The following is a 14044-nucleotide window of genomic DNA, read 5'->3' on the forward strand; positions in this document are numbered from 1 at the left end:
ACAAATTCAGTCAGTACTGGCACCTGAACATACTTCTGGAATGAAAAAATATCGTTAACCGGGGGTCCACTGTATATATATATATATATATATATATATATATATATATATATATATATTATATACACATATATATATATATATATATATACAGTAGGGCCCCACCTATACTTATATATATATTTTATATATATATATATATATACATTATATATATATATATATATATATATATATATATATATATATATATATATATATATATATATATATATATATACAGTGGACCCCCGCATAGCGACCTTAATCCGTGCAAGAGGGCTGGCTGTTATGCGAAATGTTTGGTATGCGAATGAATTTTCCCCATAAGAAATAATGGAAATCAAATTAATCCGTGCAAGACACCCAAAAGTATGAAAAAATAAATTTTTTACCACATGAAATGTTAATTTTAATACACACAAACTGAAAAAGGCATGCACAATTACATGACACTTACTTTTATTGAAGATCTGGTGATGATTGATGGGATCGGAGGAGGGGAGAGAGAGTGTTAGTGTTTAGAAGGGGAATCCCCTTCCATTAAGACTTGAGGTGTCGAGTCCTTTTCTGGGGTTACTTCCCTTCTTCTTTTAATGCCACTAGGACCAGCTTCAGAGTCACTGGACTTCTTTCGCACAACATATCTGTCCATAGTGGCCTGTACCTCTCGTTCCTTTATGATTTGTCTAAAGTGGTTCACAACATTGTCATTTTAACAGTCACCAGCACGGCTTGCAATAGCTGTGTGAGGGTGATTTTCATCAAAAAAGGTTTGCACTTCAAGCCATTTTGCACACATTTCCTTAATCTTTGAAGTAGGCAATTCCTTCAATTTCTCTCTCCCCTCCTTTGAACCAGTTTCCCCAGGTCTGGCCTCTTGCTCTTGAAGTTGATCTATCAGCTCATCAGTGGTTAGTTCTTCATTGTCCTCCTCCACCAACTCTTCCACATCCTCCCCACTAACCTCCAACCCCAAGGACTTCCCCAATGCCACAATTGATTCCTCAACTGGTATACTCCTCTCAGGGTTAGCCTCAAACCCTTCAAAATCCCTTTTGTCTACACATTCTGGCCACAGTTTCTTCCAAGCAGAGTTCAAGGTCTTCTTAGTCACTCCCTCCCAAGCCTTACCTATAAGGTTTATACAATTGAGGATATTAAAGTGCTCTCTCCAAAACTCTCTTAGTCAGTTGAGTTTCTGAGGTCACTACAAAGCACCTTTCAAACAGAGCTTTTGTGTACAGTTTTTTGAAGTTTGCAATAACCTGCTGGTCCATGGGCTGCAGGAGAGGAGTGGTATTAGGAGGCAAAAACTTCACCTTAATGAAGCTCATGTCCCCATAAAGTCGCTCTGCCACGTCTGTAGGATGACCAGGGGCATTGTCTAACACCAGGAGGCACTTAAGTTCTAATTTCTTTTCAGTTAGGTAATCTTTGACATTGGGGGCAAATGCATGGTGTAACCAGTTATAGAAAAAGTCCCTAGTGACCCATGCCTTACTGTTTGATCTCCACAGCACACACAAATTATCCTTGAGGACATTCTTTTGCCTGAACGCTCTGGGAGTTTCAGAGTGATACACTAATAAAGGCTTAACTTTGCAATCACCACTAGCATTGGAACACATCAACAAAGTAAGCCTGTCTTTCATAGGCTTATGTCCTGGGAGTGCCTTTTCTTCCTGAGTAATGTAGGTCCTGCTTGGCATTTTCTTCCAAAACAGGCCTGTTTCATCACAATTAAACACTTGTTCAGGTTTCAGTCCTTCAGTTTCTATGTACTCCTTGAATTCCTGCACATACTTTTCAGCCGCTTTGTGGTCCGAACTGGCAGCCTCACCATGCCGTATCACACTATGTATGCCACTACGCTTCTTAAATCTCTCAAACCAACCTTTGCTGGCCTTAAATTCACTCACATCATCACTAGTTGCAGGCCTTTTTTTAATTAAATCCTCATGCAACTTCCTAGCCTTTTCGCTTATGATAGCTTGAGAAACGCTATCTCCTGCTAGCTGTTTTTCATTTATCCACACCAATAAGAGTCTCTCAACAGCTTCCATCACTTGCGATCTCTGTTTCGAAAACACAGTTAAACCTTTGGCAAGAACAGCTTCCTTGATTGCCTTTCTGTTGCCCACAATAGTAGAAATGGTTGATTTGGGTTTCTTGTACAACCTGACCAGGTCGGTGATACGCACTCCACTTTCATACTTATCAATGATCTCTTTCTTCATCTCTATTGGAATTCTAACCCTTATTGCTGTAGGGTTGGAACTAGAAGCTTTCTTGGGGCCCATGGTCACTTATTTTCCAGAAACAGCACCGAAAACACTGTAATAATACGAAATATTCCGATTGTATGCTTGAATGTTACCGCGGAGGCTGGCTGGTAAACAATGCCACCGGCGGAACATATGAGGCTGGCTCAGGCCGCACATTGGACGCCTCTCGGACGAAGGGCGCTGAGCGGGTTTTTGGGCGGTATGCGAGGCAAAATTTTAGCGATCAAAGCGTCCGGTATGCGGATTGTCCGTTATGCAAGGCATCCGGTATGCGGGGGTCCACTGTATATATATATATATATATGTCGTGCTGAATATGTAAAACTGGTCAATTAGCAAGAACTCATTTAAAATTAAGTCATTTCTAAAATTTTCTCTTATAAGTTTAAAGATATATTTTTTTGATTAATGTTAATGTAAAATTTTTTAATTTTGCACCAAAAGGAACTTTGAAAACTTACCTAACCTTATTATAACAAGAACAATTTATTTTAGCCTAACCCAGCTAAATATATTTTATATTTGTTTACAATAATTTAATACTAAACAAACACCGTGAAATATATTTTTTTCGTTAGCTTCAGAATGATTTTGGCGAAATTATTGCATACACAAATTTTCACTTGTCCTATATGGCAAGATGAGCGTTGCTATTTAAGCCAAGATCGCAAGTTCTGCCTATTCGGCACGACATATATATATATATACAGACATATATATATATATATACAGATATAATATATATATATATATATACATATATATACATACATATATATATATATATACACATATATACATGTATATACAGTGGACCCCCGCATAATGATTACCTCCAAATGCGACCAATTATGTAAGTGTATTTATGTAAGTGCGTTTGTATGTGTATGTTTGGGGGTCTGAAAGGAATAATCTACTTCACAATATTCCTTATGGGAATAAATTCGGTCAGTACTGGCATCTGAACATACTTATGGAGTGAAAAAATATCGTTAACCGGGGGTCCACTGTATATATATATACAGTGGACCCCTGGTTAACGATATTTTTTCACTCCAGAAGTATGTTCAGGTGCCAGTACTGACCGAATTTGTTCCCATAAGGAATATTGTGAAGTAGATTAGTCCATTTCAGAACCCCAAACATACACGTACAAACGCACTTACTTAAGTACACTTACATAATTGGTCGCATTCGGAGGTGATCATTATGCAGGGGTCCACTGTACATATATATACAGTGGACCCCCGCATAACGATCACCTCCCAATGCGACCAATTATGTAAGTGTATTTATGTAAGTGCGTTTGTACGTGTATGTTTGGGGGTCTGAAATGGACTAATCTACTTCACAGTATTCCTTATGGGAACAAATTCGGTCAGTACTGGCACCTGAACATATTTCTGGAATGAAAAAATGTCGTTAACTGGGGGTCCACTGTATATATATATATATATATATATATATATATATATATATATATATATATATATATATATATATATATATATATATATATATATATATATATATATATACAGCAAGGGCCCCACTTATATGGCGGGTTAGGTTCCAGGCTGTCGCCGGAAAGCAGACATCGCCGGAAGGCAGAACGCCATTTTTTTCCATTTATAAATTCATATAAATGCCAGACAACAAGTTTACACTAAATTATATTAAGTTAGTAATAGAAATAGGCATTAAAAACACACAAAGTAAAGTACATTCACAGTAAATTCATGATTTATCTTAAAGTACTTGTAATCTTAATGTAGGGAGAGAGGTGAGTAGTACTTATTTGTAGGAAGTCAGGTGCAGGTACCCAAGTGTAGGTAGCACTGAATGATCAGTTATGGAAGGAGAAAAGAGAATATGAATGTATAAATTCAAGAATTATGTGGATTAAAGTAAAGGTTGGATGCGAGAAGTGGGTCATAATAAGCGTGTATGCACCTGGAGAAGAGAGGAATGCAGAGGAGAGAGAGAGAGATTTTGGGAGATGTTAAGTGAATGTATAGGAACCTTTGAACCAAGTGAGAGAGTAATTGTGGTAGGGGACCTGAATGCTAAAGTAGGAGAAACTTTTAGAGAGGGTGTGGTAGGTAAGTTTGGGTGCCAGGTGTAAATGATAATGGGAGCCCTTTGATTGAACTTTGTATAGAAAGGGGTTTAGTTATAGGTAATACATATTTTAAGAAAAAGAGGATAAATAAGTATACAAGCTTATGATGTAGAGCGAAATGACAGTAGTTTGTTGGATTATGTATTGGTAGATAAAAGACTGTTGAGTAGACTTCAGGATGTACATGTTTATAGAGGGGCCACAGATATATCAGATCACATTCTAGTTGTAGCTACACTGAGAGTAAAAGGTAGATGGGATACAAGGAGAATAGAAACATCAGGGAAGAGAGAGGTGAAGGTTTATAAACTAAAAGAGGAGGCAGTTAGGGTAAGATATAAACAGCTATTGGAGGATAGATGGGCTAATGAGAGCACAGGCAATGGGGTCGAAGAGGTATGGGGTAGGTTTAAAAATGTAGTGTTAGAGTGTTCAGCAGAAGTTTGTGGTTACAGGAAAGTGGGTGCGGGAGGGAAGAGGAGCGATTGGTGGAATGATGATGTGAAGAGAGTAGTAAGGGAGAAAAAGTTAGCATATGAGAAGTTTTTACAAAGTAGAAGTGATGCAAGGAGGGAAGAGTACATGGAGAAAAAGAGAGAGGTTAAGAGAGTGGTGAAGCAATGTAAAAAGAGAGCAAATGAGAGAGTGGGTGAGATGTTATCAACAAATTTTGTTGAAAATAAGAAAAAGTTTTGGAGTGAGATTAACAAGTTAAGAAAGCCTAGAGAACAAATGGATTTGTCAGTTAAAAATAGGAGAGGAGAGTTATTAAATGGAGAGTTAGAGGTATTGGGAAGATGGAGGGAATATTTTGAGGAATTGTTAAATGTTGATGAAGATAGGGAAGCTGTGATTTTGTGTATAGGGCAGGGAGGAACAACATCTTGTAGGAGTGAGGAAGAGCCAGTTGTGAGTGTGGGGGAAGTTCGTGAGGCAGTAGGTAAAATGAAAGGGGGTAAGGCAGACGGGATTGATGGGATAAAGACAGAAATGTTAAAAGCAGGTGGGGATATAGTTTTGGAGTGGTTGGTGCAATTATTTAGTAAATGTATGGAAGAGGGTAAGGTACCTAGGGATTGGCAGAGAGCATGCATAGTTCCTTTGTATAAAGGCAAAGGGGATAAAAGAGAGTGCAAAAATTATAGGGGGATAAGTCTGTTGAGTATACCTGGCAAAGTGTATGGTAGAGTTATTATTGAAAGAATTAAGAGTAAGATGGAGAATAGGATAGCAGATGAACAAGGAGGCTTTAGGAAAGGTAGGGGGTGTGTGGACCAGGTGTTTACAGTGAAACATATAAGTGAACAGTATTTAGATAAGGCTAAAGAGGTCTTTGTGGCATTTATGGATTTGTAAAAGGCGTATGACAGGGTGGATAGGGGGGCAATGTGGCAGATGTTGCAGGTGTATGGTGTAGGAGGTAGGTTACTGAAAGCAGTGAAGAGTTTTTACGAGGATAGTGAGGCTCAAGTTAGAGTATGTAGGAAAGAGGGAAATTATTTCCCAGTAAAAGTAGGCCTTAGACAAGGATGTGTGATGTCACCGTGGTTGTTTAATATATTTATAGATGGGGTTGTAAGAGAAGTAAATGCGAGGGTCTTGGCAAGAGGCATGGAGTTAAAAGATAAAGAATCACACATAAAGTGGGAGTTGTCACAGTTGCTCTTTGCTGATGACACTGTGCTCTTGGGAGATTCTGAAGAGAAGTTGCAGAGATTGGTGGATGAATTTGGTAGGGTGTGCAAAAGAAGAATATTGAAAGTGAATACAGGAAAGAGTAAGGTTATGAGGATAACAAAAAGATTAGGTGATGAAAGATTGGATATCAGATTGGAGGGAGAGAGTATGGAGGAGGTGAATGTATTCAGATATTTGGGAGTGGACGTGTCAGCGGATGGGTCTATGAAAAATGAGGTGAATCATAGAATTGATGAGGGGAAAAGGGTGAGTGGTGCACTTAGGAGTCTGTGGAGACAAAGAACTTTGTCCTTGGAGGCAAAGAGAGGAATGTATGAGAGTATAGTTTTACCAACGCTCTTATATGGGTGTGAAGCATGGGTGATGAATGTTGCAGCGAGGAGAAGGCTGGAAGCAGTGGAGATGTCATGTCTGAGAGCAATGTGTGGTGTGAATATAATGCAGAGAATTCATAGTTTGGAAGTTAGGAGGAGGTGCGGGATTACCAAAACTGTTGTCCAGAGGGCTGAGGAAGGGTTGTTGAGGTGGTTCGGACATGTGGAGAGAATGGAGCGAAACAGAATAACTTCAAGAGTGTATCAGTCTGTAGTGGAAGGAAGGCAGGGTAGGGGTCGGCCTAGGAAAGGTTGGAGGGAGGGGGTAAAGGAGGTTTTGTGTGCGAGGGGCTTGGACTTCCAGCAGGCATGCGTGAGCGTGTTTGATAGGAGTGAATGGAGACAAATGGTTTTTAATACTTGACGTGCTGTTGGAGTGTGAGCAAAGTAACATTGATGAAGGGGTTCAGGGAAACCGGCAGGCCAGACTTGAGTCCTGGAGATGGGAAGTACAGTGCCTGCACTCTGAAGGAGGGGTGTTAATGTTGCAGTTTAAAAACTGTAGTGTAAAGCACCCTTCTGGCAAGACAGTGATGGAGTGAATGATGGTGAAAGTTTTTCTTTTTCGGGCCACCCTGCCTTGGTGGGAATCGGCCAGTGTGATAATATATAAAAATAATTATTTGAACATGATACAGAGAAGTACAAGGAATACAATTTTTAAAGTGCAGCATGCCAAAGCCCCTTGTATGCAGAGCATTATGGGCAGGCTTAAATTTAACTTAAGATTAACTAAGCAATGATATATTCAGTGGCACAAAAATTATTGTAAAACAGATATCAATTTAGTACAAATGAGTATTACAAAGACAGGTCATGTCTTTGTAGATATAATGCATAAGAATACCTGTTGGTTCACAGAGGCTCTCTCTGAGACAGAGAGAGATACAAGCAGACAGACAGAAAGAGAGACAAGCAGACAGAGAGACAAGACAGACGACAGATAAGCAGAGACAGAGATGCGGATGCTCATCAAATGTCATCCCTTATCTCATCTTATCTCTGCACCCTTGCAGGTGCCCATCAAATGTCATCCCTTATCTCATCTTATCTCTGTACCCTCACAGGCACCCATCAAATGTCATCCCATATCTCACCTTATCACTGCCCTCCCGGATGCTTGTCACTGACATCATGCTTCAAGGGAACTTCTTCTTCTTCCTTCTTCCTTCTTCTACCTTCTTCTTCCTTCTTCTTCTTCTATATTCCCGTGTATCCAGAACATTGCTGGGACCTATAAATATTTTGTACGTATTTCAAGACAATAGTAAATGACCAAGGAAGGTGTAAATGTCCAACTGTCAGTGTGTTTGTGACAATGTGAGTACAATTTCAGTACCTAATATTTGTGTCAGAACAAAGATTGGTTATGAAATGACAAGAACTACCATCCATTTCGCGGAGGCGGCGGCAGCGGCAGCAACGGTATCCTACCAGCTCTTCTTTCTCAAAAAAACATCGCCCATCAAAACTTGTGATGGCCTAAGTGAAAGTTCAACTACATGAACCCACGTAGACCACAACATGACCCAAGAATACTAAGAATGTAACCCAAATCTTGACAAAATTAGAAGATCTAAGGAAGACAGCCCTGCTAACCCAAACACTGCCTCCGCTGCCAGACAACCACTTAACCCAAGCTCCGAGAAAACAAGCCTTCTCCTCCATTGCTACACAGTATCTACTTCAGTGATACTATGAAAGGATATCGCAGAAGAAACAACACCAGTAATAAAAGAATAACAGCAAGGACCCTAGAACTCAACTTGTCTACCCAGCAGGACGCCGGTGTATCATCACCCCCCCTCACCGCCGCCACCCAGGGAACAACAACAACAACAACAAACATGGCTGACTCCCCCTCCAACTCCACTCCCTTCAAAGGATTCACCCATGATTACTCAGGTATGATTATTCCTGACAATATCAAGGACTACATCGTTGCTCTAGAAAATGAAATCAAAGATATCAAAGCAACACTCGAGCGACGAGAATCCAAGATAACCAACCTCGAGAATAAGATCCAAAACCTTGAAGAGAAGATTACATCGGGAAGTGTTGACACAGAAAATACTCTAAAAGCAGCTATAGCCAGTCACACTGAGCAAATAACAACAATAAATATGAAGGTTGAAGAAGCAATCAAGGACTGGAATCAGAACATGCACACTCGACTAAATGAATACCTTGATTTCCAAGACGACAAAACTGAACAAGATAAGTTGTCTGATGCAGTTATAATAAACAGTGCACACATTCCTAGTGACATAACACAAGCACAGTGCAAAGAAACTGCTGTCAGGATAATACAGAACCACGTACAAGTCATCGTGCAAAACAATGAAATCAAAGAAACACGTTTGCTAGGAAAACCAGGAAGTAAACACAGTATAATGATCAGACTTCATTCATACGATAAAAGAAAGGACCTAATTAAATCAGCAATTACAATGAAAAATGGAGTGTACATAAATGAGTGTCTAACAAAAAAACGTCAAAACCTTCTGTTCAGGCTGAGAAAACTTAAACAGGAAAACAAAATACATCAGTGTTTCACGCGAGATGGGAAAATACTAGTAAGGAAAACATCAACAGGACAACAATATACCATCTCAAACGAACACGATTTCTCTACCTTCCTTAGAAAAGCTGACATTTCTGTAACAGATTAGATAAGTGCCCTTAATACATGTATACGTGTGGTGCATATAGTGTACGTTACTATTATATTGTACATTATTATTTTTATTATTTTTCATCACTAGCTAATGCCAACTACCTCCAATACTCTATACTTCTTTCTTACTGCTATTAATTGCTCATAATTTTAAATTACAAGTCAAATCTTACTCCAAATTAATAATATTCATTATTCTTACCTGTCCATTTAATTTTGTTTATCACTACTTGTTTTTTAGTCACTTTTCATTGTGTATGCAATTAGTGTATATTCCAATTACTTTTTTGCAAGTACCAAAACTATCTTTTGCTAGCTAGTACCAACTACCTCATTTTTTTACTTTTATTGTGCAATAAACTGCTCAATTTATTTAATATTACAAATCAGATCTTACTCCTAAACCAATATTATTTCATAGTGACCATCTGTCCATTTAACTTTGTTTACCATTACTTAATTTTAGTCCCTTATATATTTTCTCCTTTATTTTAGCTTTATATAACTACCCTAGTTTATATATTCACAATTGTTAAAATAATCAAGGTGCTATTCTCAGGTGCTAAAGTAGAATAAGTTCACAATTTTGCCATTATATTCCAAAGCTCATTTATTTGATTACCACTTTATTGTTCACCACAACTTATATTAGTCCCTTTTATATTATAATTTTATACTATAATTCTAACTTTAACCCTTTCAGGGTCCGTCCCGTAGATCTACGGCTTTACGTTCAGGGTCCAAACCGTAGATCTACGCCATGAGCTCAGCTCACTCTGATAAACTGTGAGTGGTACATTTGGGCCTAGATATGAGAGAATACATCTATGTGGTATGTGTGCACCACATAAAACACATCCTGCAGCACACTGTGTATAATGAGAGAAAAAAAATGAAATCATGATTTTTCGATTAAAACAGCAACTTTGCAGTGTTTTTTCGTATGTTTTTTATAGTTGTATTTGCGATTTCTTGGTCTCATTTGATAGAATGGAAGACATATTACAGAAATAGAGATGATTTTGATTGGTTTTAGCATTGGAAATGGCTTGAAACTGAGCTCAAAGTAGCGGAAATGTTAAATTTTTGCCGATATTCAAGAGTAAACAAATGACCTCACACGTCTAATACACGTCAACTGGTGGGTCTAATATACATTCACAAATATGGTGATGATATTTATACAATTATTACAGTATTGCATAACAGTAAATCTTCTATTTTTTGGTGTGAATAAAAATTCATTATGTGAATAAAAAATCAAAATGGAATTTATTTGTAAAGCCTCAAAACATAACTAATGAACAGAGGAAATGTTAGTTTAGTGCCAGGAATGCCTACATTGTTCATTCTGGACCCTATTTTGAAATTGGAATATTTTGAACTTTGTGTTAAATTGGCCAAATTAACAATTTCCGATCACTTTATTTTGTAGTTGAAACAGTTGACTTGGCGATTTCTTGTGCTCAATCGATAGAATAGAAGTAATACTAGTGAAATAGCTAAGAATTTGGTTGATTGGAATAATGTAATTGGCCTAAAATGGGAGTCAAAGTCGGCAAAATCGCCGATTCGTAAATATCGCTGACACATCAAAATTCGCGAGAGCATAATTTCGTCAATTTTCCACCAATTTTCGTACTTTTTGTTTTATTACCTTCACAAAAAGATTCTCTACGATTTCATAAGAAAAAATAACAAATTATTTTTTTGAAAATTCTTGGACACTGGTGCGTGACTCCAGATTTGGGCCTTGGACCCTGAAAGGGTTAAAGAATTACCTTTATAGTACTACCTACTATCATATTCCCAAGCTCCATTATTTGATCATCACTTTATTTGTATTAGTCCCTTTTATATTGTCCCCTTTATTTTAGCTTAAAAAAAAAAAAAAAAAAAAAAAACTACCTTAGCTCATTATTTTACATTTGTTAAATAATTCAGGTGCTATTTTTTAGCTTAAGACTATTTACTTTGTTTTATACTTAATTCTAACTATAGATTCACTACAAATCTTATGATTACAAGCATTGATCCTGATACCAACCTCTTATTTAATGACTTAAATGAATCAAACAGTTACTGTAATTACTACACTGCAGAACAATCAAAGGCACTTCTCAGTGCCAACAACAACATAACTATCTTTAACTACAATATCAGATCTTTAAGCAAGCATTACGATGACCTCATAGCATTACTAAATTCCTTACATGCCAATATGTCCATCATTACACTAACTGAAACCTGGCTAAAGCCTGATAGTACAGATGTCTATGCCATTCCTGGTTACACAGCCATACACAACTGTAGACCAGACCAACAAGGGGGTGGCACAGCCATATACTACTCAGACCAACTAGAATGTATCACTAATACTTGCACAAGGGATGAACATGGGGAATATATAATAGCCAAATTCAAATCCAAATACCTACAAAAACCTCTCACATTGATAAACATCTACAGAGTTCCACAGTCAAACATTAGCCAATTTAGTCAAAACCTAGGAAGTATGATAACTGATGCACGCATGAACAAAGATCACTTACTACTCTCAGGTGACTTCAATATAAATCTCCTGCAAGACCAGGACCCACACGTTACTGAATTCACAAACACAATGAGTAACTGTATGCTGTTACCAACAGTAACAAAACCTACAAGAGTTACAGAGACTAGTGTTTCCCTACTTGACCACATCTGGACCAACACCATATCCCCTTTAACCCTTTGAGGGTTTTCGTCGTACTAGTACGTCTTACGCGTAGGGGTTTTTGTCGTACTAGTACGCATAAATTCTAGCGGCCTCAAATCTCACAGGAAAAGGCTGATAAGCCTAGATGTGAGAGAATGGGTCTGTGTGGTGGGTGTGCGCAGTAGGAAAAAAATCTGGGACCCAGTGGTGCATTGTGGGAATGCCATCATAGTACACAATTTCCACCTTGCCCTGTGGTAAGAAGTTCCTCACTCCTCGGCGAATTGGGACACTTTTGTTCCCCAGTGACAGTTCTAATACAGATGGAAGTGACAGTGAAGATGAGTTTCAAGGTTCTGGTGAGGTTTTGACCGAAACTAATGACCATAATATGGGTAATAGTGAGGAAAACCCAGACAACCCACAGCCTTCCACCTCTGGTGCTGGGCCGTCGTTCAGTTGTACCAGAATCAAAGAGGAAACTCCTATTTCCCAAAATCCCAGACTCAGATGTGAGCATTGGTGATGATAATGATAGTGATTATGAACTACAAGATCTTCAAACTTGTTCCAAGAATGGAGGAGGAGGAGGAGGAGGAGGCAGAGGAGGAGGAGGCAAGAGGAGGAGGAGGCAAGAGGAGGAGGAGGCAAGAGGAGGAGGAGGCAAGAGGAGGAGGAGGCAGAGGAGGAGGAGGAGGAGGAGGAAGAAGAAGAGGAGGAGGAGGAGGAAGAAGAGGAGGAGGAGGAAGAGGAGGAGGAGGAAGAAGAAGAGGAGGAGGAGGAAGAAGAGGAGGAGGAGGAAGAGGAGGAGGAGGAAGAAGAAGAATACGTAATGAAAACAATAATACATAATAATAATACATAATAATAATAATACATAATAATAATAATAATAATAATAATAATAATAATAATAATAATAATACATAATAATAATAATAGGTAATAATAATAATATGTAATAATAAATGTTCACCCATGACAGTAACAAGATAAGGGGAGATAACATCTGATAAGTGCTGACGTTTGATGAGGGTAAATGAGGGTAGAGCTGATGCCAAAAGATGAGATGAACATCGCCCTCCCTTTGTTTTTGCTGGTATACTAACATTTCTGTCTGTCTATTTGCCTGTCTGTCAAACTCCCTGTTTATCCATCTAGCTCTCTGTCTCAGAGAGCCACAAGACTGCGTCATCACTTTTACTCACATCTTCAAGCAGAGTATAGCACTTTGTCTGGGTTTCTTGGGTTATCCTAGGTAATTTATACCATGTATTCTTGTATTTATGTGTACCTGTGAGACAGAGATAGACAGATAGGATAGAATGAGGGAGAAAGATAATTAGATAGAATGGAGGAGGGGAAGCAGCATCCGACCCCATTGTTTTGACAGGCCGAGGGGGAAAGAGTAATGAGCTAATATGTCACTTTGACAGCTGCGGACTCCTTGTAATTTACACTATGGACAAGGAGGAGAAGGAATAGGGGGAAGAGGAAGAAGAGGAGGAGGAGGAAGAGGAGGAGGAGGAAGAGGAGGAGAAGGAAGAGGAATAAGAGGAAGAGGAGGAGGAAGAGGAATAGTACGAGGAAGATTAGGGGGAAGAGGAGGAAGAGGAAGAAGAGGAGGAGGAGGAAGAGTAGGAGGAAGAGGAAGAAGAGGAGGAGGAGGAAGAGGAGGAGGAGGAAGAGGAAGAGTAGGAGGAAGAGGAAGAGGAGGAAGAGGAAGAGTATGAGGAAGAGTAGGGGGAAGAGGAGGAAGAGGAAGAAGAGGAGGAGGAGGGTGGAACACTAGTACACTGGTACTGGTACACTAACATTTCTGTCTGTCTATTTGTCTGTCTGTCAAGCTCCCTGTCTATCTGTCTATCCGTCTAGCTCTCTGTCTCAGAGAGCCACAAGACTGTGTCATCATTTTTACTCACATCTTCAAGCAGAGTATAGCACTTTGTCTGGATTTCTTGGGTTATCCTAGGTAATTTATACTATGTATACTTGTATTTATGTGTACCTGTGAGACAGAGATAGATAGACAGATAGAAAGAGAGAGACAGATTGAAAGAGATAGAATGAGGGAGAAAGATAAAACACCATTGTGTATGACACCATGTTTCAGAGTTCCACAAGCTGCAGAACTAATAGGAATATGTT

The 14044-nt window shown here is 38.7% G+C and overlaps 1 protein-coding gene across 2 annotated transcripts in view; it reads right to left on the reverse strand.

Moving 5' to 3' along the window:
- LOC138855263 (uncharacterized) overlaps nt 1–14044 on the reverse strand; it is a 68845-nt gene that overhangs the window by 25921 nt on the left and 28880 nt on the right. For both annotated transcript variants that reach the window (XR_011394467.1, XM_070103758.1), the window contains exon 2: nt 7619–7755. The gene's annotated coding sequence lies outside the window, so the exon portion shown is untranslated. The remainder of the gene's footprint in view (nt 1–7618; nt 7756–14044) is intronic.

The sequence above is a fragment of the Cherax quadricarinatus genome, chromosome 87 (assembly GCF_038502225.1).
Source record: "Cherax quadricarinatus isolate ZL_2023a chromosome 87, ASM3850222v1, whole genome shotgun sequence".
NCBI lineage: Eukaryota > Metazoa > Arthropoda > Malacostraca > Decapoda > Parastacidae > Cherax > Cherax quadricarinatus.